This window comes from Aedes albopictus, chromosome 3, assembly GCF_035046485.1.
Source record: "Aedes albopictus strain Foshan chromosome 3, AalbF5, whole genome shotgun sequence".
In the NCBI taxonomy this organism is placed as follows: Eukaryota; Metazoa; Arthropoda; class Insecta; order Diptera; family Culicidae; genus Aedes; species Aedes albopictus.
The window spans coordinates 132,244,117-132,269,600 of record NC_085138.1 but is presented as its reverse complement, the minus strand read 5'-3'; positions in this window follow the sequence as shown (position 1 = coordinate 132,269,600).

Genomic DNA, 25,484 nt, shown 5'->3' with positions numbered 1-25,484 from the left:
TATTTTATGAAGGGATTCGGCTCTTGGTGTCCTTTTTTCCTCCTTAAGGTTTAGTTTCATCTTAGGAACGAGCATTTTGTGCCGCATTAGCAGACACATAAATTCCGAACCCATAAAGGAGAAGACTTTGCCGGGAAGAACGACTTGCGCCAGTCAGCCCAGCGTAGCGGTGGTTGGTCGGGGTAACGGGGTTAGCAATTTTGTGACCACAGTTGGACTAGCCAAGTGCCAGTAGGGGCCCGGATGGATAAGAGCATTAGTAATAATTAAACGATGTGGTTTTCTTGGCAACTGGAAACAATCGATGATCTTCTCTCTGGTCGGTGTCTCTTGCATGGAGAGGAAAAACTTTTTCGGAACGATGATTAATTGCTCGGCCAATGTGAAGGGGTATCAGTTTTAGATGAAGTAGCATTTACTGCGTGCTTAGAATGATGCGGATTTGAATTATATTGGTTGAGTTTGGTTGAAAAATTCAATTTTATTTGTTTTTCTTTATCATAGTTTAAATTTCTCCGTGGTTTTGTTGGTAATGCTTTCGTTTCCAAAGTGTTAGTTTTGAACCTCAGTCCCAAGCTCCCAGCGGTCCTACGAAAGAAGGCCAGCTAGGATCATGATGTGGAAAAGCCCATAGATGATCCCCTCCAACATCTCTGAAGACAGATCTGTAGGCAGTGCTGAAAAATTCATTTCGTCATACCTGAATTCAACTACCTACAGCTCATTTTAGAAGCTGAACCTGAATATATGGTATATGAAAAACTTGTGTGGCTAGACCAGTTCTGCAAGAAAGTCACGGAAAACCCGCTATTTTTCAAATATTTAAGGTAAATGTCACGGACTACCTTCGAAAAATGCCAAATGATATTCACGGTGAATATCAATTGGCATTTTCCAAAGGTAGTCCGTGACATTTACCTTAAATATTCGAAAAATAGCGGGTTTTCCGTGACTTTCTTGCAGAGCTGGTCTAGCCACACAAGTTTTTCATATACCATATATTCAGGTTCAGCTTCTAAAATGAGCTGTAGGTGGTTGAATTTAGATATGATGAAATGAAATTTTCAGCACTGTCTGTAGGAACCATTAGACCTCTTGTGTTGGCCATCACGACACGATTATGTAGGCAACACCCCTCGAATTCGTATTGGCAACCTGACAGAGACCCTCATAGAAGGCCTTTTTGCTTCCTTCATCTCGGTTTTCAGCGCGATTTTTGCATCGGCGAACAGTCTCAGTCTCTTATCAGTACGTGGTCGCTGCTGCCTCCTCATAGCTCGTAGGCAGGCGCGGTGCAGGTTGGCAATCGCTTGAGTCCACCAGTACGCCGGTGGTGGTCTCCAATTCATAGGGTAGACATGCCTAGGTTTGGTCGCATCGCACGCACGCAAGAGCACCGCTACCAGCTCGTCCCTGCTTTGACGAAGTTGTTTTCGCTCACAGCGGAGTACCTCTCTCAACCTTCTTCGGGCATCAAAACAAAGTAACGAATAATGCATTGAGGTCATTATGACCCAGAAAATCAAACTCTTATAGAATGATGATTGTTGTCACCGAAGTTCTTATAGCAGTCCCAAACACAATTGTTTTGAGGATACGCTTTAGCTGTAATTATTCCATTATTGTAGTATACAATTGTGAAGCCTTATTCATTTATACTTACACAATTTCAGTAACCTTTCACCAAACAAAATTCGTCCCTATAGGTTTTCTTAATTTTGGGTTATATAACTAGAATAACAAATTTTGCATGTTAGATATAAGCTGAATCATACAAACTCACTAGTAACTCACTCCACGCGTAATTATTTATTCTAGGTAGGATTTATATAATGTAGTATTCAAATTAGCACAAAATAATTGGAAAAAATAATAAAGTTGCTCCAATGCACGTGTAACTAGCTGGCTATTTGGTTTGTTGATGTTTCTGTCACTGATATCGATACAACTATTGTTCATGACAGACCCAGTGAAAAGAATAGGCTACGTTCAAATTAGGTCATCTCCATCGTGGGGAGGTTAACGTCGTCACAATGATTTTTTCACAAATTCAAATGACCAAAGCCTTATTTGATAGATAATTTCGTCAAGGATGTGTTGATATATTGAAATAGTGGTTCCGGGAACATTGGCCACCAGGAATCTGCTACATAGGGCACCATGTCGGACATGTGGGATAGCACTACATTTTGTCAGTAGTTATGGAAATTCTCGCGTTCTGGACCACTTAGAAGGATTCTGTCTTCGGCAAAGTTACTCAGACGACTTAGAGCTTTCGCATGGAAAATAGTTTAGTTCGAGAATCACTCACTGCGTGGCACTAGTGTTCTTATGAGCTTCCAGTTCAGTCTAAACGTCGTTTATCTTGTGTGCTGGACCACTTAAGGAGGATACTGTCTTCGGCAAAGTTACTCAGAAGACTATGAGCTTTCACATAGGAAACAATTTAGTTCAAAAATCACTCACTACGTGGCGGTAGTGGTCTTAGGAGCTTCCAGTTCAGTCTGAACGTTGTATATCTCGCAATCTGGACCACTTAGAAGGATACTGTCTTCGGTGAAGTAACTCAAAAGACTAAGTGCTTTCACATAGGAAACAATTGAGTTCGAGAATCACTCACTACGTGGTGCTAGTGTTCTTAGGGGCTTCTAGTTCAGTATAAACGTCTTGTATCTCGCGTTCTGAACATCTAAGAAGGATACTGTCTTGCGAAAAGTTACTGAGAGCTTTCACATAGATTACAATTTAGTTCGAGAATCACTCGCTATGTGGTGCTAGTGTTCTTGGGAGATTCCAATTCAGTCTGAACGTCGTATATCTCACGATCTGGGCCACTTAAAAGGAAACTGTCTTGGAAAGACTAAGAGCTTCCGCATAGAAAACAATTTAGTTCAAGAATCAGTCACTCACTATGTGGCGCTAGTGTTCTTGGGAGCTTTCAGTTTAATCATAACGTCGTGTATCTCGAGTTCTGGCACGGTAAAGGCTGGGTATGCTGCGCAATTCAGATCCCATTGTGATCCACTAGCCTCTGCCCAGCAACTCCTATCCCTACCTCCACGCGGTACCGGCCGGAAACTATGAGCAACCTTAGGGAAGATCGGGTAACCAACCCCGGTGGGAACTTTGGTCGTAGGCTGACAGTGACGGGGGGGGAGGGTTTGCTTCGGCAAACCTGAGCGTCTGTTCTCCAGGAGGAGCGGCTCACAACAGCGTCTGATCTCCATGTTAGGGGCGGCTGATCTACGTCTGAATGCCAGGGAAGGACTCTAAGCTCAACTGTGCACTATGGTCCTCCGGAAAGTAGGGGGTTGGTGTCTAGGCCCTACGAGCCAGCCGTTAAAAAAAACATTGTAACGGAAAATTAGGCTGACACAAATTTCGATTTTCTCTTATGTCACCGCCCCCTCGGAAAATTTTGGTCGAAATTCAACATTTTGAGGGGGGACACCAATAAATTATTCATGAAATTTTAAAATTTTAAGGTAAAATTAGAGTTGCACAGAAAATTTCATAACAAATCCGAAGAGTTTAAAGATTTTGCCGAATTGTTTGGGTATTTCTTTGTCAAATACATTTATTATTTATTGTCCTCCCCCTTAGCGAGCCAACGAGTATTGTGACAAAAGAAGAAAATGAGATTTGTTCCGGCCTTAGCAACAGAATAATACGAACCGAGACCAACGGCAACGACCCCAGCGAACAAAAAGGACTTGCGATTGGAAACTCGGTACGTGGAACTGCCGATCTCTCAACTTCGTAGCACCTTTTTCCAATACAGCCTCCCTTATCGTTACACCTGGAGATCACCACAGCAGACGGAATCTCAAATCGACCACGTTCTGATTGACGGACGGCACTTCTCCGACATTATCGACGTCAGAACCTATCCTGGCGCCAACATCGACTCCGAACACTATCTGGTGATGGTCAAACTGCGCCCAAAACTCTCCGTCATCAACAATGTACGATACCGGCGACCGCCACGGTACAACCTAAACGACTGAAGCAACCGGATGTCGCCTCATCATACGCGCAGAATCTCGAAGCCGCGTTGCCAGACGAGGGCGAGCTCGATGAGGCCCCTCTAGAGAACTGCTGGAGTACAGTGAAAGCAGCCATCAACGACGCAGCCGAGAGTACCATCGGGTACGTGGAACGGAATCGACGGAACGAATCAGGTATCAGAAGGCCGGCTCCAGAGGCACGTTATCCTCCATTTGGGACATTTGTGCCGTCGCCATACATATGAGCCTATTTCATCATTTACCTGAGGGAGAATGGGACACGGGATGGGAATTGGGAAAGGGAAAGGTGATGAAATAGGAAGGAGTGCCCTAGAAGAGGGAATGAGCGCATAAGCGCAACGAGAGCTCATAGCTCATACCACAACGGGGTTAATCAGTGCCCTGAAAAGGACACTGTAAAACGCATAAGCGTAAAAAGAGCCTATAGCTCATTGGAGGTAGCTTGCGACGTCATGCGACTTTCAATATGACATAGAAAGGCACGTCATCAAAAGCATCCTCAATATTCAAGAAATCATCCAAGCAAAAACTACGTTTGAGCGAGTGCTCTCTTGAAAACGTATACAACTTTATGTAAAAGAGTCATTGTGGACATCCCAAATTGGGAGACATGTGAGTTCACATGAACAGGCATGTTAGCCAGACGAATATCACAGATGTGATAATCGACAATGCGTTTCGAGCATTTCAGAAAGAACGACGTAACCAGATAAATCTGGAACTTATTCCTTCTTAAATACCCAATAGAAAACTACAAGAGTTCAAAACATGTTTGAAAAACTCAAATCCCTCTGGAGAAAAATAGAATAAAGCCCCATTTGCTCCAGGAGATTTGAAGTAAGCAGAGCTTTTTAGTGCTCACTAAATCGATTCTATAGCCAGAATCCTCGGGGTAGAAGCTAAAGATTCGTAGCTATACAAAAGACTGGTTTATCCGAAGATATTTAGAACTTGAACAGGTCCGAGTTCCATTCAGGAATACCTCTTGCGGTCCGCACAGACCGCAGAGGACAAGCTTCTTTCAAAGCAGTAGCTATGGTATACCACAATGAAGGGCGTTGTAATAACAAAACCATAATGAAACTCTCTTGGAGTAGCAATGGAAGCGAGTTATCCATAAAATGTGATCGCAACCAATTATTCCAGGTTCCCTAGCTTGTTGAGCAGGGACGCCTGAATACGCAAAGTTTCAACGACGAACCAAATCGTGGTCAATTGAAAAACGCCAATGGCGAAAACGCATTAGGCGAACCCATATAGGCAGTAATGTAAGCTAATTAACAACATTTGAATAACCCCGCCCTTATTTAGCCTCAAACTTGAGACTTAAGAAGGGCAACTGATTATCTCGGAGAAACGCAAGGTCCACTGCACCATTGCTCCGGTTAGCGCAGTAAGGGCGTAATACTGTGGAGGACGCCCTAATTCTCCACAGGCTCCGTTTGTGGTTAGGTTTTTATTAGACCCACCTAACCATTCATTCTTTGGCACGGTAAGCATAAAGCCGCATAACACCATGAATTAGGGGTCACCTGTTTAGTGGACTCTTACCACTGGATCAGGCGGTCCGTAGTGTTATTCTTAGCCAATTATGACAATTGCTACCGACACTACACAGCTATCTAGGCTGATCGGGAAAAGAAATTAACATTGATGGTCAACTTCCAATCGAACCCGAACAGCCAGCAAAGTTTTTCCACTTTCAACTTCTGGAATGTAGTTCAATAATTATATAGTTTACTATTATTTAAGTAAGAACAATTCACTACACTTTTTCGAAAACCAAAAAAAAATCTCACCGAAAAACACTGCCGCTCACAAAAGGCGCCTTGACAGAAGTGACAAAAATGGCGTAGGTGATTCTGCGCGACGGTTTGCGTAACGCTTACAGTGCCCAAATTCGTTTGTTGTGATTCATGATTTTATGACTCTGCGTTATGTTTATACGACTCAGCGTCATAGTTTTATGACTCAGAGCCATGCTACCATGACTCAGCTTTATGGTATTCAATTTATGAAAACGAGCTTAATTTTTTCATAACGCTTTTGACGGCCATGGCTTTTGTTGATAGAATCAGTTATTATTATTCATGATAATAGTTGTTAACGTCACGATATCATGACTTGTAGTAACAATATCATGAAGCGACAAGTTTTAGGGTACGTGGAACGGAATCGACGGAACGAATGGTTCGACGAAGAGTGCAGAACGGTTTTGGAGGAGAAGAACGCAGCGAGAGCGGTAATGCTGCAGTAAGGGACTCGACAGAACGTGGGACGTTACAAACAGAAGCGGAAACAGCAGACTCGCCTCTTTCGGGAGAAAAAGCGCCGCCTGGAAGAAGCGGAGTGTGAATAAATGGAACTGCTGTGCCGTTCCCAAGAAACACGGAAGTTCTATCAGAAGCTCAACGCATCCCGCAACGGCTTCGTGCCGCGAGCCGAAATATGCAGGGATAAGGACGGAGGCCTCATGACGGACGGACGTGAGGTGATCGAAAGGTGGAAGCAGCACTTCGATCAGCACCTGAACGGCGTGGAGAACGTAGGCACGGGAGCCCACGGCAACGGAGGAAACGACGACACCAGTGCAGCGGAGGACGGAAATGAACCAACTCCCACGCTGAGGGAAGTTAAGGATGTCATTCACCAGCTCAAAACCAACAAAGCAGCTGGTAAGGATGGTATCGCAGCTTACTCATCAAGATGGGCCCAGAAAAGTTGGCCACCTGTCTGCATCGGCTGATAGTCAGGATCTGGGAAACCGAACAGCTACCGGAGGAGTGGAAAGAAGGGGTAATCTGCCCCATTCACAAGAAAGGCGACCATTTGGAATGTGAGAACTTCAGGGCGATCACTATTTTGAATGCTGCCTACAAAGTGCTATCCCAGATCATCTTCCGTCGTCTGTCACCTAAAACGAATGAGTTCGTGGGAAGTTATCAAGCTGGCTTCATCGACGGCCGGTCGACAACGGACCAGATCTTTACCGTACGGCAAATCCTCCAAAAATGCCGTGAGTACCAGGTCCCAACGTATCACCTGTTCATCGACTTCAAAGCGGCATACGACAGTATCGACCGCGCAGAGCTATGGAGAATCATGGACGAATACGGCTTTCCTGGGAAGCTGACTAGACTGATTAAAGCAACGATGGACGGTGTGCAAGACTGCGTAAGCCGTAAGGGTTTTGGGTGAACTATCCAGTTCATTCGAATCCCGCCGGGGACTGCGACAAGGTGACGGACTCTCATGCCTACTCTTCAACATCGCTCTGGAAGGTGTGATGCGACGAGCCGGGCTCAACAGCCGGGGAACGATTTTCACAAAATCCGGTCAATTTGTGTGCTTTGCGGACGACATGGACATTATCGCCAGAACATTTGGAACGGTGGCAGAGCTGTACACCCGCTTGAAACGCGAAGCAGCAAAGGTCAGACTGGTGGTGAATGCTTCAAAAACAAAGTACATGCTGGTAGACGGAACCGAATACGACCGGATCCGTCTGGGTAGTAATGTTATGATAGACAGGGATACTTTCGAGGTGGTGGAGGAATTCGTCTACATCGGATCCTTACTGACGGCTGACAACAACGTGAGCCGTGAAATTCGGAGGCACATCATCAGCGGAAGTCGGGCCTACCACGGGCTTCAGAAGAAACTGCGGTCGAAAAAGATTCACCTACGCACCAAATGCACCATGTACAAAACGCTAATAAGACCGGTGATCCTCTACGGGCACGAGACATGGATCATGCTCGAGGAGGACCTACAAGCACTCGGAGTTTTCGAGCGACGCGTGCTAAGAACGATCTTCGGCGGTGTGCAGGAGAACGGTGTGTGGCGGAGAAGGATGAACCACGAGCTCGCCGCACTTTACGGCGAACCCAGCATCCAGAAGGTGGCCAAAGCCGGAAGGATACGGTGGGCAGGGCATGTTGCAAAAATGCCGGACAACAACCCTGCAAAGCTGGTGTTTGCAACTGATCCGGTTGGCACAAGAAGGCGTGGAGCGCCGAGAGCACGATGGGCGGACCAGGTGGAGCGCGACTTGGCGAGCATTGGGCGCGACCGAGGATGAAGAGCGGCAGCCACAAACCGAGTATTGTGGTGTACTATTGTTGATTATGTCTTTTCTTAATGATGTTGAACAAATAAATGTATGTATGTATGTATTATCCGTTGCAAGAAAATAGAGAGCGAAGATGGTGTAAAATCGCTAATAGACCTCCGCTCGTACGTTTAATCGTTCTGGTGTCTTTTACAATAAGTGCGCGAATAGGCCAAAGAATACTGCGCCGAAAACACCAACACGATTTACTGTACTGGCGGAGGTATACGAGCACTCGCGCTCAAAAATTTTCGCGCAACGCATAATATGTAAAGTTAACACATTTCAACACACTTGAAAAATGAGAATTTTTACGTTAAGCTTTAGTACGTAAATTTTAACAAATATGTGTCATAGTGTGCCGCGCCTATTGACGGAAGTAAAAAATTTTCGCTCCCGTAATTTATTTTCAATTTTCCAATCCAATTTTTCTAATTTTTAAATCTTGATGTTCGCGATTAGTGTATTAGTTTTGGTTACGATTGTGATGAAAAGAACGTTGGTGTGATCCAGTTATCCCGGACCATTTAATAGTCCAAGCAGAAAAGAAGGAGAAGAAAGTTCCGTGTGCCGTGTTCGTCGGGAGTTTCGCTCAGAAAAAGTGTTTTGTGCATCAAAATGCACGTTGGTGTCGTAATAGCTCTAACCGGAAGTATTGTTTTGCGGCTCTGGGCTCTGAACAAAATTGAATTTTCGAGGACGTTCAAAATTAAAATCGCCGAAAACGTGGCTACGCAATGACTGCGCAACTCTCGCTGTAGCTGGTTGGAACCCTGGTTGATGTGGCGATTCCATTTCACTATCGAATTTTTGGAGTAGGACGCAAAGGCATTTCTGAGGTTGAAACAAGAAGGACCAAGCGTTTAGGTTGAGGTTGGTGTACCTGTGGCATGCTCCAGCTGCTATTCTTGGAGAAAATTATTGGAACGGTTCGAAGTATCGTATGGGTGAGATTGTTCTTTTTTTAACATGTAGTACAATTGATTCACAAAGGTTAACTTCATAATCCTCCATACTCTCTCAGGTGTAATCAGGTAATTTATTTTTATTGTATTCCAATATTTTCCACTATATATCTTTACAAACGCTCTTTTGCAATATAATTCTGTTTTATAATATTCTAAAATTTTAATGTTCATATTGCTGGGTCTACACACACACGGGGAGGGGTAGCCTACGGGAGTTTTATGAACTGATGACCGGACTTAAGTTCGTGGAGTAGCCAGTCTTTTGTCATGAGCTAGCAACTTTTTGTTGACTACCGAAGGAATTCAGCGATTTTAACTCACCCTGCTACAACAAACCAACAGGTAGATCATTCCCTTTCGGAATGATTCTGCAGTAGGCCGTCCCTTATTTTGCAAAAATTAGAAATGTTATAAGTTCGTTAGTGGAAAATGATCGTTTTAGCTAAAAAATGATCGTGTCAAAATTTGAAGTCCGTATCTCAAGGCTAAGTGGTCCCTCAAGGGGCCTAAAGTTGTCAAAAATTGCATGAGACCAAAAAAACATGAAATTCTCGACAAAAAAATACACTAATCTACTAAAACCGGTGATTTTAGGACCCTAAAGGGCCAAAAATTTGCTTAGATTTGCGATATCTCTACTCGTTTCCAAGATATTGACAAAAAACCACCGAAAAATCAGCATTTTTTGACCATTTTTTTAGATTCCGAAGTAAACCCACCCTATTTTGTTCAACAACTCAAAAACGAGTAGAGATATCGCAAATCTAAGCAAATTTTTGGCCCTTAGGGTCCTAAAATCACCGGTTTTAGTAGATTAGCGTATTTTTTGTCGAAAAAAATTTCATGTTGTTTTGGTCCCATGCAATTTTTGACAATTTTAGGCCCCTTGAGGGACCACTTAGCCTTGCGATACGGACTTCAAATTTTGACACGATCATTTTTTAGCTAAAACGATCATTTTCCACTAACGAACTTATAACATTTCCAATTTTTGCAAAATAAGGGACGGCCTATTCTGCAGCCATACACGCAAAACAAGAAAAGCTACCAAAAATTGAGATATGCCTTTTCTACAAATTTATGTATTAAAAACGTACAGAAAATGTGATAAATCATAATCCATTCGTTGTATTAAGATGCGCTACACGGTTCCATAGCTTCCATACCACTACACACAAACACCTCCATTCAAACCCGAGAAGTTGAACCGGGTTGCGTCTAAAAATAACTTTCGCTTCGCTGCTGAGCTTCGCGTCCTATTGTCTACATGGAATTTTCCACTTGCAAACAGCAACCTGCTGGATGCGGGCTTTTCAGTGCACAATGGGTCTAGAGTCGTATTTACGAAGACAAAAATGTTTCTGCCAAGTTCTGTCATTTCTTTTTTTTTTCATTATTGTGAAATGATTACGGTCAATCAAGTGTGGCTTATCCAAAAATCTGCTGATTAATTATTCTCTATACAATATCAGAATGTTTACAAAGTTATAGCTAATTTACAAAAATAAAACATTCGATTGATTTGATTGATTTGTCTTTATTCAAGAGACTTTCAGCCCTTGGATAAAACATTCGAATCATTAGAACTTTTCGAAAAGTTTTCAATAAATTGCAACTTTTTTGCCTTTGGTCATATTTTAGTCGAGTCCAACGATACATGAAGACCAATACACACAAACTCCACAAATTTTCAAAATTTAATTTAATTCGGTTCGCTTAGTCCTAAGGTACAGTAATTTGATTAACGGAAATCAAAAACTAGATATAGACAGAAGGGCTCTAATTTCGTGTAAAGTTGAATAATCAATCAAGCCCAAATTTGCACTAATTAAATCAAACTCGTTGAGGAACAAGTAATCAAAATTTGAATAGTTTTGGTGGACTTTATAAAAGGATACAACTTGCTAAAAATGTTTTAGGCAATTTTTAAAACTTAAACAAATATTATATATTCCATATATCTCAGGACTCAGATCACTTAGAAAGTTGATGTCTTCGGCGATGTTGTTAGGTTGGTTACGGCCGCTCAGTTGACTAGCTGATTGGTTCAAGGTTCTGTCAGTAGGCGGCGCTAGTTACGAACTAATTGAAGCATGCAACTTTTATTTATTATTTCAAATATATTCAGCAAGCTGTAACTTTTTCAAAAATGCACCAAATATTCTCAAATTTTTCCTGCCAGTTGCACAACTAGTAAGATATAAACGGTACAAATTTTGGGCTCGATTGGATAACTTTACATAAAATTGGAGCAACTCTAATAAAGTAGTTCATATTTGAGTGTGTCGTGGCACAGTTCTCCCACAAATCTCATAAATCTCGTTTCAACATTTCTCGGACTTTATCATAAAACAATATAACTTTCCGTCATAAATTAAACACTTTCTCAGCGTGACACAAAAAACCCGAAACCTCCATCCAAATTCTTTGCCTACCAAAACATGCAGTCAGTAACGAAACCTTTTCCTTGTTTCCATAACCTTCTTAAAGTGCTTCCATATGCGCGCAATAAATTACACGCATATGCAAGACTCGAGTAGTTTACCAAACAACTCTAGCGCGTCGTTCTGCCATTCTTGTTTAACCTACCTACTTCCTATTTTCTGCTGTACTCAAAACTTAGTTCTTAAGTGTCAAGTAAAATAAAATTCATTCCTATTCGTAACTCCACACCGAGTAGTCGCGTTGTGAAGATATATCTCTGTATCCGAAGTCCGACATGCCTCATGGCTGACCGTGACGAGAGATAAGTGATTAAAGTGCGCCTTCGTATAAAATCCATGCGACAGAAGTGCAAAAGTCGTCCAAAAATAATAACCGTCAAAGTGCAGCTTAAGCTATGGGAAACGAATCGTCAACCCCGAAACCGGTGACTCACGAGCAGATCGTGAGTATCATCAACGCCAGCAACGTAAAAGAAAAAGTGCATAGTGAAAAAACCGCCAAATCGGTAGAATTAATCGCATACATTCTACTAACGGTGATATGTGTAGCCACCTTGTTCCTAGTGTATCGACTCATCGTCAAGTACGAGCGAATCAAAAATCAAAGGGTCGTTGATCGGGCAATAAGCCTAAATAACGTCACCACATCTACGGCACCAGCGCATTAATCGAAGAACAAGAACAGACAGTGGACAAAAGTACGCGAACATTTAGACGCTAAACATAGAGGGAGTCAAATTAGTGAAGAGTGAAGAAGAACGATTTAAGTGAACTGACAACATAAGACGAAATGAGTGAAAAGATGAAGACCTGGCTAAGCGTAGCAATTTTGCTAACATCATTAATAGTGGGATACCTTCTGTGGGTATTCCTAAAGGAAGAATTTAGTGACATTCACATCTTACGATGTTGAACATTTACACAACCAGAACCCGAACATAGTGCAATGCGTGTGTGTCAAACCGCTCGAGAAGCATCGGAAAGGTAGCATTGACCAAGAGCAGACTTATGCCGATGTCAGCTGAAACCGCCGCTCTTCCAGAACCAGCACATGCAGCGAAACAACAGGTGGCGATGGACACTGGCAGTAAACGATAAGTAGAACAAATCTTTATAAATCTCCTAATGTTATGCCGAAAAGGGCCATTATCGAAAAAGTAGGAATTCTACTAAAAATAGAACAGCATTTTAGAAAATCTATAAATCAAAATATTTCCAGTAATACTCTTGACGCACATTTTAATAAGGCTATCATTTTATTCGCTGAAATAGATGAGCTTCTTTTAAAAAACCAAGACGAAATTCCAGATAAAGAATTTTTTACTTTTACTAGACAATCAAGAAACGCAATAGAATATATTAAAGAAAGTGTCCGAGTTAGGAGAGTAACCAAAATTAATAATTTAAAACAAGTGGAAATGGCCACCGAAAATCCTTTTGATGCCAAGCTAGCTGCATCGGTCTTGATGCCATTCGACGGCGATGCCGAAAAACTTTCCGCTTTCATTGACGGTGTAAAATTTTTGAAAAAGGTGTATACCCAAGCACAACACGGAACGTTAAAGCTATTCCTTTTAACGAGAATTTCAGGTAAAGCCCGAGATGCATTACCTAACAATATCCAAGAGACTACTATTGATGCGATGATTGATCTCATCAAATCTGCCTGTGAAAGTAAAACTACTGCAGAACAGATATTGGCAAAAATTAAATCAGTCAAACGCGGATTGTCAAAACAACAATATTGTCAAGAAGTGGAAATTCTTTGCAATAAGCTTACCAATATTTACGTGAGAGAGAATGTTCCTCACGCGACCGCTAAAAAGTTAGCCACCAAAGCAGGTTTGGAAACTTTGATTAACAGTACATCTAACGAGACAGAAAAAATAATACTGCAAGCAGGAACATTTTCGACAATCGAAGAGGCAATCCAGAAAGTAAATGAGCTACCGGATAGTGTCGAGTCCAGTAACAGCATGAATCGTGTATTCCACGTAAATTCAAAAAGAATCATGCAAAAACGACAAACTCAGAACCGAGGGAACTATAATGTTGCTCCTCGTGGTTCCCATCAAAGTAATCAGCGTTACGGATCATACCCGATACGTTTTAATAACAATCAAAGTAGACCGTTCCCAAATAACAACAACTACCGTTACCGAACAGACAACCGTGGTCATGCACGCGGTTATCCGCGACAATTTAACAGAATATATTTTGCTGACAATCAATCGAGCTCACCAATGCAAAACGTTTTTCCCAATCCGCCCCCGGGCGTGCAAAGCCAAGGTCAGCATTTCGCAAACGCTAATACAGTACAACCACCGAATATGACTCAACCAAATCAACCTTTTTTTGGAACAGTAGGGCAGTATACACAATCAATGTAGCTGCCTCCAATTTCATTAATGTGCCAATTAGCGTATCTAATAAAAACTGTTCGTTCCTGGTAGATTCAGGAGCAGACATTTCATTATTGAAAACACGATGTATCTCACGTCCAATATCAATTAATCAAAATAATACTTGCGTTTTACGCGGAATAACACCCGGTGAAGCTACTTGCAGAGGAACAATCAATTGTTTTTCTTATATACAAAATACAGCTGTGAATAGCCTGTTTCATCTGATAGAAGACGATTTCCCGATACCAACTGACGGTATACTGGGAAGAGATTTCCTTACTACATACCGATGTGAAATAAATTACGATACGTGGATTTTAGCAGCATACGTAAATAACATCCGACTTGAAATCCCAATTTGCAATAATCTAAATGGGTCTGCGTGGATACCAGCTAGATCTGAAGTATTTAGATTGATAAACAATTTTAATGTTCATGGAGATGTCATAATTAATTCCGCTGAGCTTGCACCAGGCGTGTTTTGTGCCAACGCCATTGTGAATAGTTCCGCACCTTATGCTAAAATTATAAACACTAATGAATATCCTGTGCAACTTGCAAATTTTAATTTAAAAACTTCCAATCTTAACGACTTTTACATAGCTAAAATTGACTGTAATAATACAGATAGAATCGAAAAATTGAATGCAGAACTAAATTTTAACGATATACCTGCATCCGCCAAACAATCTTTACAACAATTATGTCACGAATACAATGATATATTTAGTTTAAAGGATGATTTATTAACGTGTAACAATTTTTATCAACAAAAAATTAGCCTAAAAGATAAATCACCGGTATACATTAAAAACTACCGGAATGCACAGTGTCACAAGGAAGAAATCTGTCGTCAAGTAGATAATTTAATTGCAAACGATATAATTGAACCTTCGGTGTCTAGTTACAACTCACCATTATTACTTGTTCCCAAGAAGTCAACTACTTCCGAAAAGAAATGGAGATTAGTAGTTGATTTTCGTCAATTGAACAAAAAATTGCTTGCGGATAAATTTCCTCTTCCAAGGATTGACGATATTCTCGATCAACTTGGCAGAGCCAAATATTTTTCGACGCTTGATCTCATGTCAGGTTTTCACCAGATTGAGATCGAGAAAAATTCCAGAGAGTTCACCGCGTTCTCGTTGCAGGAACGTGGACATTTTCAGTATAAAAGATTGCCGTTTGGACTAAATATAAGCCCAAACAGTTTCCAACGAATGATGTCAATAGCACTCAGTGGCTTGAGTCCCGAGTGTGCATTCTTGTACATTGACGATGTTATTGTCGTAGGTTGTTCAATTGAACACCATCTGAAAAACTTGAGGAATGTTTTCGAATGTTTCAGGCAAAGAAACCTGAAACTGAACCCTTCAAAATGTAATTTTTTCAAAGCAGAAGTTACATTTCTAGGTCATAAAATCACCGATAAAGGTATCTTGCCTGATAATTCAAAATTTGATGTAATAAAAAATTACCCACAACCTCAAAACGCAGACCAAGTTCGAAGTTTTGTAGCCATGTGTAATTATTACAGGAGATTTATTCCTGGTTTTGCAAATATTTGTTGTCCTTTGAACAAATTATTAAGAAAAAATACAGTTTTTGTGTGGTCAGAACAATGCAAGTCCGCCTTTGAAACATTAAAGACTATGCTACTTTCACCACAAATATTACAGTATCCAGATTATCAAAAACCATTTATATTGACTACAGACGCATCAGATTTCGCTTGCGGGGCAGTTTTGTCCCAAATGCATGGAAGCAATGATCTACCTGTTTCTTTCGCCAGTCGCGCGTTTACAAAAGGCGAAGCAAATAAGCACATCATTGAGAAAGAATTAGCCGCTATTCACTGGGCTATCATGCATTATCAACCCTACTTATTAGGTCGTAAATTTTTGGTGCGTACTGATCACCGACCGTTAGTTTACCTCTTTGGAATGAAGAACCCTTCTTCAAAGTTGACGCGAATGAGGATTGATCTCGAAGAATTCGACTTTGAAGTAGAGTTCGTCCCAGGTAAAAGTAACGTTGTGGCTGACGCATTGTCTAGAATTAATATTACATCAGATAAATTAAAGTCAATTAACATTTTACAAGTACAGACCAGGTCAATGCTACGCAAACCTTGTTTAGTCAACAATAACATACAAAGCAGATTACCGGAGCCTGATCAACTCCACGTGTATGAAGCAGTTAGCAATGAACAAATACATAAACAAAAAAAATTGCAATTTTCATTACATCAAAATAAAAATAAATCAACTATGGCAATTCTTCTCGAAAAAAATTTCAAAACGAGTCTAACTCTAGCGTTAGGTCTCACAATTAACAATGTTAACTTGCCAGAAATATTTAAGCTGATTGAAAAGGGTACCCTACAATTAATGAAACAAAATAAAATCGAAAATGAGTGTATTGCTATTTCGACTAGCGATACCATATTTAATTATATAAGTATCAATGATTTCAAAACAATAGGAAATCAAGTTTTGAAAAATATTAAAATTATCATTTATCATCCTCCTAGAAAAATAAACAACCCAAACGAAATTCAAGCTATTTTACAACATTACCATAGTACACCAATCGGAGGTCATGTTGGTATTAACCGATTGTACAAAAAATTGAAAAATTTATATATTTGGTCAAATATGAAATATTTAGTTACTAAATATGTCAAATCCTGCGAAATTTGTAAAAGGAACAAACATTTTTCGTCGGTTCAAAGTAAAATGATAAAAACTTCAACTCCATGCAAATCATTCGACATAGTTGCAATAGATACGATTGGACCATTCACAATGAGTAGCAAAGGAAACAGATACGCAGTTACTATACAATGCGATCTGAGTAAATACGTCATAGCTATACCTGTTCCGGATAAATCAGCTGACACGATTGCCAGAGCAGTAGTGGAAGGATGTATTTTGATATACGGACCAATGAAAGCAATTCGAACAGATCAAGGTACAGAGTACAAAGGTATCTTTGAATCAGTTTGTAAACTGCTCAATATCGATCGCATTCTAGCAACAGCATATCACCCACAAACTTTGGGAGCGTTGGAAAGGAATCACAGATGTTTAAACGAATATCTGAGAATCTTTGTCAACGATCTTAAAGATAATTGGGATGAATGGTTATCTTTTTACTGCTTTAGTTATAATACTACTCCCAACTCGGAACACAATTACAGCCCTTTTGAAATAGTATTTGGAAAGCCCGTAAATACATTTGATCAGATAAATCTAGACCAAATCACTCCTATTTATAACCACGACTCATACGTAAATGAAATAAGATATAAACTACAGCTTATACACAATGAAATCCTAAGAAAAATCGAGAATGTCAAACTATCAAGAACAGAAGAAGCAAATAAAGATGTAACACCAACAAAATTGAGCATTGGAGATAAAGTGTATTTAAAATTGGAAAATAGAAGAAAATTAGATATTGTACAAGATGGTCCCTATATAATAATAGATCTAGATGAATCAAATGCTACTATAAAACATCAAACAACTGCTAATATTTTGAAAGTCCATCGAACAAGATTAATTAAGCAAAAATCCTGAAAAATCAAGAATAACAGAATGCTAAAACGACCGCATAAAGCCTATAATTTGTCTCAAAATTTAGAATGGTTACACCATTCTTCCTAAGGAGGGAGGTGTCGTGGCACAGTTCTCCCACAAATCTCATAAATCTCGTTTCAACATTTCTCGGACTTTATCATAAAACAATATAACTTTCCGTCATAAATTAAACACTTTCTCAGCGTGACACAAAAAACCCGAAACCTCCATCCAAATTCTTTGCCTACCAAAACATGCAGTCAGTAACGAAACCTTTTCCTTGTTTCCATAACCTTCTTAAAGTGCTTCCATATGCGCGCAATAAATTACACGCATATGCAAGACTCGAGTAGTTTACCAAACAACTCTAGCGCGTCGTTCTGCCATTCTTGTTTAACCTACCTACTTCCTATTTTCTGCTGTACTCAAAACTTAGTTCTTAAGTGTCAAGTAAAATAAAATTCATTCCTATTCGTAACTCCACACCGAGTAGTCGCGTTGTGAAGATATATCTCTGTATCCGAAGTCCGACATGCCTCAAGTGTTCTTCGTTTAATTGCTATATCTCTGGATCAAGTGAACCGAATGAAATGCGACATTGCACAATTATGACTAATACATAGCTCTTTGAAAAACCTTTGACTTGACTTAGACACGTTCAAAAAAAAACAAACTTACAGCTAGTTGATTACTTCACGAAAAAATATCAATCATTTGAATGATTTTGCAAATGTGTAACTAGCGCCGCCTAGTGGACCATTAACTGTAAGCCCTTGACTCACTTAACAACGTTGTCGAAGACACCAACTTTCTAAGTGGTGAGAGTCCTGAGATATATGAAATTTAGAATTTGCCGTTTATTGGTGGAATTTCTAATTAAACGATCCATCACCATCCATCATGGCGTTGCAAATAAAATTATTAGAAAGCAGATTTTTGAATCAGTTTAACCAGACGAACCACCCTAACATAACAATAATAGGGAATAGGGTCAACAATTGAAAATAAACTTTCTAAAACACAATAGGGTAAAAACACTAGACTTCGCCCCCCTAACATTCTGCACTAATCTTCGCCACTTCATACATAAAATATGGAATTTATGTGGAGGGGGCGAAGACTAAAGCAGTGGCGAAGTTTAGTGCTTTTACCCTATGTGTCTAAAAACATAAAGCTGAAGCTTAAACAGTTTTGTCTTCGCAAATACGGCTCTGGACCCATTGTGCAGTGTGGCGGCTGTATCACTTCCATCACCAAGCCACGTTTGTGTTGATGATGATGGCTTTCAGCCTCTTGTCTATTCATGTGCAGTTATAGCCGTGCTGGTTAGAGCGCTGGATACTGTGTATCATCATGATAGTGCCTCGGTTCGATTCCCGCCGCCGCCCGTATTTCTTTTTAAACATGTATTGGTATTTGATGCCGCCGCTGCTGCCATGATCAGTCTAAAAATAGAACAAATAATGAGAAACCAGTGCGACAGAGCACACGCACACATGCGAAATTTTCCTTTTCCAGATTCTAGGAAGCCAATACAATTTTTGGTATACTGCCACCTGCCACCTTTGTATTTGCAAGGCATTAATACAATATTTGTATATGTTTCATACCCAATTGTATTAGAATCTGCCAATCTCAGGTTGCGTGTAGGTAATCCTTGCGATGTTGGTGGGTACACTTTTATCATCATCATCATCATCAAATTTTAACAAATATGTGTGGTTCAATGTATATGCAGTAAATAAGTAGCATTCATTATGTTTCAAATAAGCCAAGAAGAATCAAAATTGTATGACAGATGTCAAAGACATCAACAAATCACTTTCCGTGTGATTTGTGACCCCAAACTTTTGGTCGATGACATCAAGTGTTAATTTACTTAATAACTTTCTTTCTAGATTTTTTAGCTAAGTTCGGTAAAAGGCAGTTGAAAGCTGATAGAAAATATGTTATATTATTGCTCTCATCTTAAAATTTTGTCGACCCAATTTCCAGCGACATTGCCGTAACTTTTATTCATTTCTTAGAAAATTTATCAACTTTAGCTGGAGTTAACATACACAAATTTTTGACTTATTATCTTTTGATTGAAATTTAAGGTCCTGGAATCGGACGCAAATTGGCGGATAGATGGGCCTAAAAAAATGGCATGTTTTTGAGGAGGTGACCCCAAACTTTTCATCGAGAGTCTATGCAGGACCCAATCTTCCAGAGGAGAGAGAACAACTCATGGCGATAGCTGGTGGAACGCTTACCAATAGAGAGTTGTTATTCTGTGGTTGATAAGGGGATTTATATGCCAAGCTGTTGTCAGAAAGAAAGCTGCTTTTCTGGAAGCAAAAGTACATAGTTATCTATTGAACAAAATTTGTTTATCATATACCAGAACAAATTTTACCTAGCAAGCTATTCCGGTACATCCAGGTGCACTATAAAAACAAACTGTCTGCAACAGGCAGGATGGCATGATATAAAGGTAAACCTTTCCACTGTCCTCTCAAAGGACAAATATTAAATTACATCACAATATTTCACTCGTTAGCTTTGTTTCTTGAATGATCCTGTTGCGCACCATATGCCGGGTCCGGAATGCGCGTAGATCCTCAAACAAGGAACGATGACGCGCAACTCGTCAAAGGGTTAAACTCGTAGATAGCTAGCGGTATGACAAATGCACGAGGAGCAACGGAAAGGGTAATTTCGCCGAAATGCATTTGCGACGACAAAGACCCGAAACAGCCGACATTAATTTCCCGACTCGCGAGCTACACATTTATTTACGTAATAATAAAAGTGACAGGATAAAAGGGTTACCCCTTCGACAAACGTACAATAGACCTCGTATGCAGTGGCATTCCCAACCAGGACGATTTTTACCTGATCTAACTAAACCGAGAAAAAAAATGAAAACGAACGAAATCGGAATAAATTGAACGCGCTTGCTTTTAATTTCCCTGCTGAACCCTGCCGAGGAGGTTCATTTCATCATCTGTCGCGGAACGGGCCAGAAGCTATAGGCAAAAGCGACCTTCGCTACCTACCGGTAAAGCACATGCTTCCATTGAGCCTCTCTAGACCAACAGCCGGAGAGTCCTGGCGAGAAACGTGTGTGTCGCTTCCGGGCTTGTGTGTTTGCTTTTGCCGATGACGACGCGGCGACGGCGGAAAGGTGCAAGAAAAAGGAGTTTCGAGGGCCGATCGGTGTGCTGCGCAAACAAACAGACCGGTGCTGGTGGTGCTGGGATGAATGGTGGTGATGAAAAAAAAAAACGAAGAGATTCCTACAGACACACCGCTGTTGGCATGATTCGATCGCAGTTTGAACGAGCTCAACATGTGGTTTAGAGGGTTTCCATAAGAGAGCTGGTAGCGACGGCGATCGCTATCAACGGCGATCTACACCAGTGCGAACATCATAGTTGATTTCTAACGCTTTTGAGGATAATTAAGTGCGGTAAATTGTGAAAGATCGGATCTGGGCTTCTGATCTAAAGTGGTGTTTTTGTTCGAATTGAAGTGGTTAACAGATTGAGTGCATGTTAGTTGAATGAAGTGACCGACACGGGTGGTTGAGTGCTCTTGAGATGGCGATAGAGATTGATTGCATGTGATTTGAATGAGTTGATTTGATTTCTATTTCACAAACTGGTTGATATGGTGCCGACCAGACGCTACTAACCGTCGTTAAGCTAAAATGTGTTAAAACCCTATGGAGCAATTCCAGCAGAACACTCAAAAAATATACCATTTTTGTATCGATATTATTCAGTTTAAGGGTTACATACCTTGTGAAGATAACAAAATTAAACTTTTTTATTGCACACGCGAAATGGTGTTTTTAATAAGTGAGATTACGATATGTTTAAACCTAATTGAACGATTTGCAAACAATTGTTCATACCGTCGTTGGGGGTGTCAATGGGTCAGAGAGGCGAGATTGGGTCAAAACATTATCTGAAATATATCATCAAATATATCGATTATTGAATCAAAAATTTTATGGTGTCATCCTCGTAGTTGCCAACAGTTCCTGGTGAAAAATATGGCTTAAAGAGCAATTAGTTATTTTTTGCTAAAACATCCAAAACAGTTTGAAAATAAGGCCATTTTTAAATGCCACTTTAAAGGATCGATGATTTTCATAATCTGAAAGAATACTAGCTAGACAATGCACATTCCAAATTTCATAAAGATTGGAGCACTAGAACCAAATTTTTGATTGTGCAATAAAAAAGTTCGTTTTTTATATCCGCAAGGTATGTTAACCCTTAGTTGAATTTCTTAAGTAAAAACTGAAAATCCCGTTAGATTTTTAACAGAAATTATTGACTGGATCTCCGGTAGACTTTGTGGAGGAATTTCGGCTGAAATTCTTGAAGTAATCCTTAAAGGAAATTCATAACGAATCCCAAGAAATATCCCTAGATAAATTGCTGCATGAATCCACGCAGTAATTTTAAAAGGAACGACACTAGATTACAAGATAAAATGAGAGTCACGAACTTCTATCAACGACAAACATTTGTTATGCATAACAACATGCTGATTTATCAAGTATTTCAAATAATTTTGAGTAGTATTGTTTTCAAGTTGGAAAATTGAATTCTTCAGTTATACAAAAAAAGAATTTACTGAAATTTAAATATCTTGCGTCGCAGCCAATAAGTTGTCAATATGTTTTGCATTAGTAGAAAGCTGAATGTACTATTTGTTGAACATGTGAATACAATGTTAACATCAGATTGATGGAAGTCAAGACATTAATGAGACAATGTCCGTAGATTTGAACAAAATAAAAAAAATAATAAAACATTAATTTTAATAAAAAAGAAAATAAGTTTTCCCCAACATACATAAAAATATAAGATGTTAGCGAATTACGGTAAAAATTTCAGCACAATTGGAGTAAGGTATGCACACAGCAAAATCTAGCCACCGCATTTTGGATAGAATTTTTACAATTTTCAACGAATCGTGGCAACCTATGGCGCAAATGAAAGCTTATTGTGTAAGGAATCGAAAAATATTTACTTCGGGTGATATTTTCACATTGTGTTTAAAATAGAGTCAAGGGATCAACAAGTCCTCGAAAAGTTTTTGCACAAACGTGCTGAAAATCTGACAATGTACATTAACACGACCATCCCCGCAGACTTGAGTTAGCTTTCAAGTATTCGGTTCTGTACATCATTGCAACGTGGAAAGGTTGCAGATTAACTTAAGACCAAGAAATAATCAAAGTTTAGCAAGAAATGCATAGTTTGGTCAACAATATGAATTTGTGGTTTGAATAACCGAACTATCAAAAATACATGTACAACAAATAATCTTTTTCACTACGGGAAATGTCGGAAAAAATGGCTGGCATCCCTTTTTTTAAAGCTTAGATATTGTGTATTGATTTGGATTGTTTTTTGTGCCCTGCTTGCGTTTGTATGCAGAAAACTATGTGGAAATTGTACCGCATTTTTTCTAAAATCGTAAAATTTCATACACCTCAAAACTCAACCCAATTAAACAATATTGAGTAACCGTGAATTGGAACCTTCAAAAAAATGCCAAGAAAGGCAGCTTTCATCGAAAAATAAGATTGATTTTGACATAAAGGTGGTAAAAATTTCTTGGCAAGCGATCGAAGGTACTGTGCAAAACTTTACGCAAGGACTCAAGCGCAAAGCTTGAGATGACGGATAGAATAAGTCCAATCAACAATGTCTTGATGTTGATTTAAAGTAAATTAATGCTTTTTTATGATGAAATGCTTCTGGTTTGGGAATAAGTTAGAATGCATTATTACTGCTTGATTTTCTTTGGCTAGATTTTGCTGTGCGCATACCTTATTGGTTACGAAGAATGAGATGCCTGAAGGAAACAACTTTGCTTAAAAATAAAATAAAAATCAATTTGAATTCGTCAGCCTTGTATGAAAAATTGAAAAAAAAAACCCACTCTACTGTATTTTTTTTCCTTCAATTTTCGAAGAAAATGCATGATTCTACACTTAAAATGATCGCCAACTTACCGAGTTCAAAAATGAAGACTAGTAAACTAGTGTTATTGAAGAAAGCTTCAGAACAGAAAATTCTGGTTGCATTCATTGAGAAGTTCATATCGAAATTTTTGGTAAAAATTCTGCTGGATCACCAGCAAAACTTTCTGGAGGAAAACAAGCAGGTGATTCTGAAGAAATAACCAAGAAAACATGTTGGACGTACATTAGGAATGCCTGAAAAAAAAGATGCATATCTGAAAAGATGCTTATAAAAATCTCTATAGGAATGCCTGGAAGAATACCAGAAGACATTCTTGAAAGAATCGCATCAAAAACATTCTGGGCGAATACTATCTGAAAGTTTTCTAGTAGGTATTTTTTGAGAAATCCCTAAAAGATCATGTAATTTTTTTCAGCATTTTCAGCAGTTAATCTGCCGCACAAACTTCAGTATAAATTTAAGTAACATCTTAACAAGAGGCTTTTCATTTATTTATTTATTTATTTAATTATTTATTTATTTATTCCAACAGGTTAAAATTATACACCCCAATGACACTTAATACCAGCACACAATAATACATTAAAACTAACAGAGAATTTGTCTGAATCTATTTTAATTTGCTTAACGGAAAACATGGAAGCCAAATACGTTGAAACATTAAAGATGCGGCACGTGCTTCATAGTGGTTCATTGTGGCAATAATTGCTAGAACTGAATCTTAAATGAAGAAAAGAACGCGAGCGTAGACTACGGCTGCGAATGTTAAAAACTATCATACTAAAGAGAGCAGGATAACCGATAAGGTTTTTCATCAGATCTGCAATGAAGCATGCCTTAGCTAGCTCGCTTCTCGCCTGGAGAAGCTCAAGGTTTATAAGCATGCAACGACTTTTGTACCTGGGCAAGTTGTGGGGATTTCTCCAGTCAAGAAACCAAGAGCAAACGGACTTCCGTTGAATTGATTCTAGTCGCTGATTTTCATTCTAGTGGTATGGAGACTACTGCCGAGTATTTCAGATGCTGCTTTCAAGCAATTAATGCTCTTGAACTGTTTTGAAATCGAAAAATAAACCCTAACTGCGAGGAGGCTTTCGAAACAATGGGCGAAACACGATCTTCAAAAGTTAATTTAGAATTTTTTAAAATACCTAGATCTTTCACCGTAGTTTCACGTTTCCGATTTGTATTGTCTAATCAATAATCATGTAAAAAGGTAATGTTTACGATCAAAATATATGTATTTAATTACGTCTGTTCAATTGATGTGTATTATGCAAAAACTATGTAACAGATAAGTTTATCTTTTGGTTTATGCTGATAGAAATGTTTTCCAACAAGTTTGATACAAGATATATTTAATTAAAAACCCATAATTCTCTAAAATGCTGATTTCATTTGAAAAACCTCGCTTAAAATTTATTAGTTTTTAATCGCATTGCTCTTATTATCCGAGAAGCGCGCGACTGCTTTCGTTGGTCGGTCGGTCGGTTTGCTCGGTAGTGTGATCGGTTTTTTTCGGTAGGGTTATTGGGACGCGAGTGTTGAATGACGAATTTCGAGCCAACTCGACCTGCGGTTGGCAGCACCCTCTCAGAATCGGACGAAACTTGGTGGGCACAAACAATAGGTCTTCCTAAGCAACTTTGCATACTTTTTTTCGAAATTTGTTAAGAATAATATTTGAAAAAGGCCTAATTATTTTTTCTCATAGATTTCTGTTTAAACCGATGTAACTCAAAAATGACAAGACCTACAAAAAAGTGTTGTATGGCGGACTATCGTGAAGCTCCATGAAGTATTGTAGAAAAATAACCAAAAAATGGAAAATTATTTACTACACTGAAAAATAAAGGTTTTGATAATAAAAATCGATATTACAAAAAAGGCTATGTTTTTAAATCGATGATTTTTTTCTGGAGAAATGTATTTCAATCACTACATTTTCTCC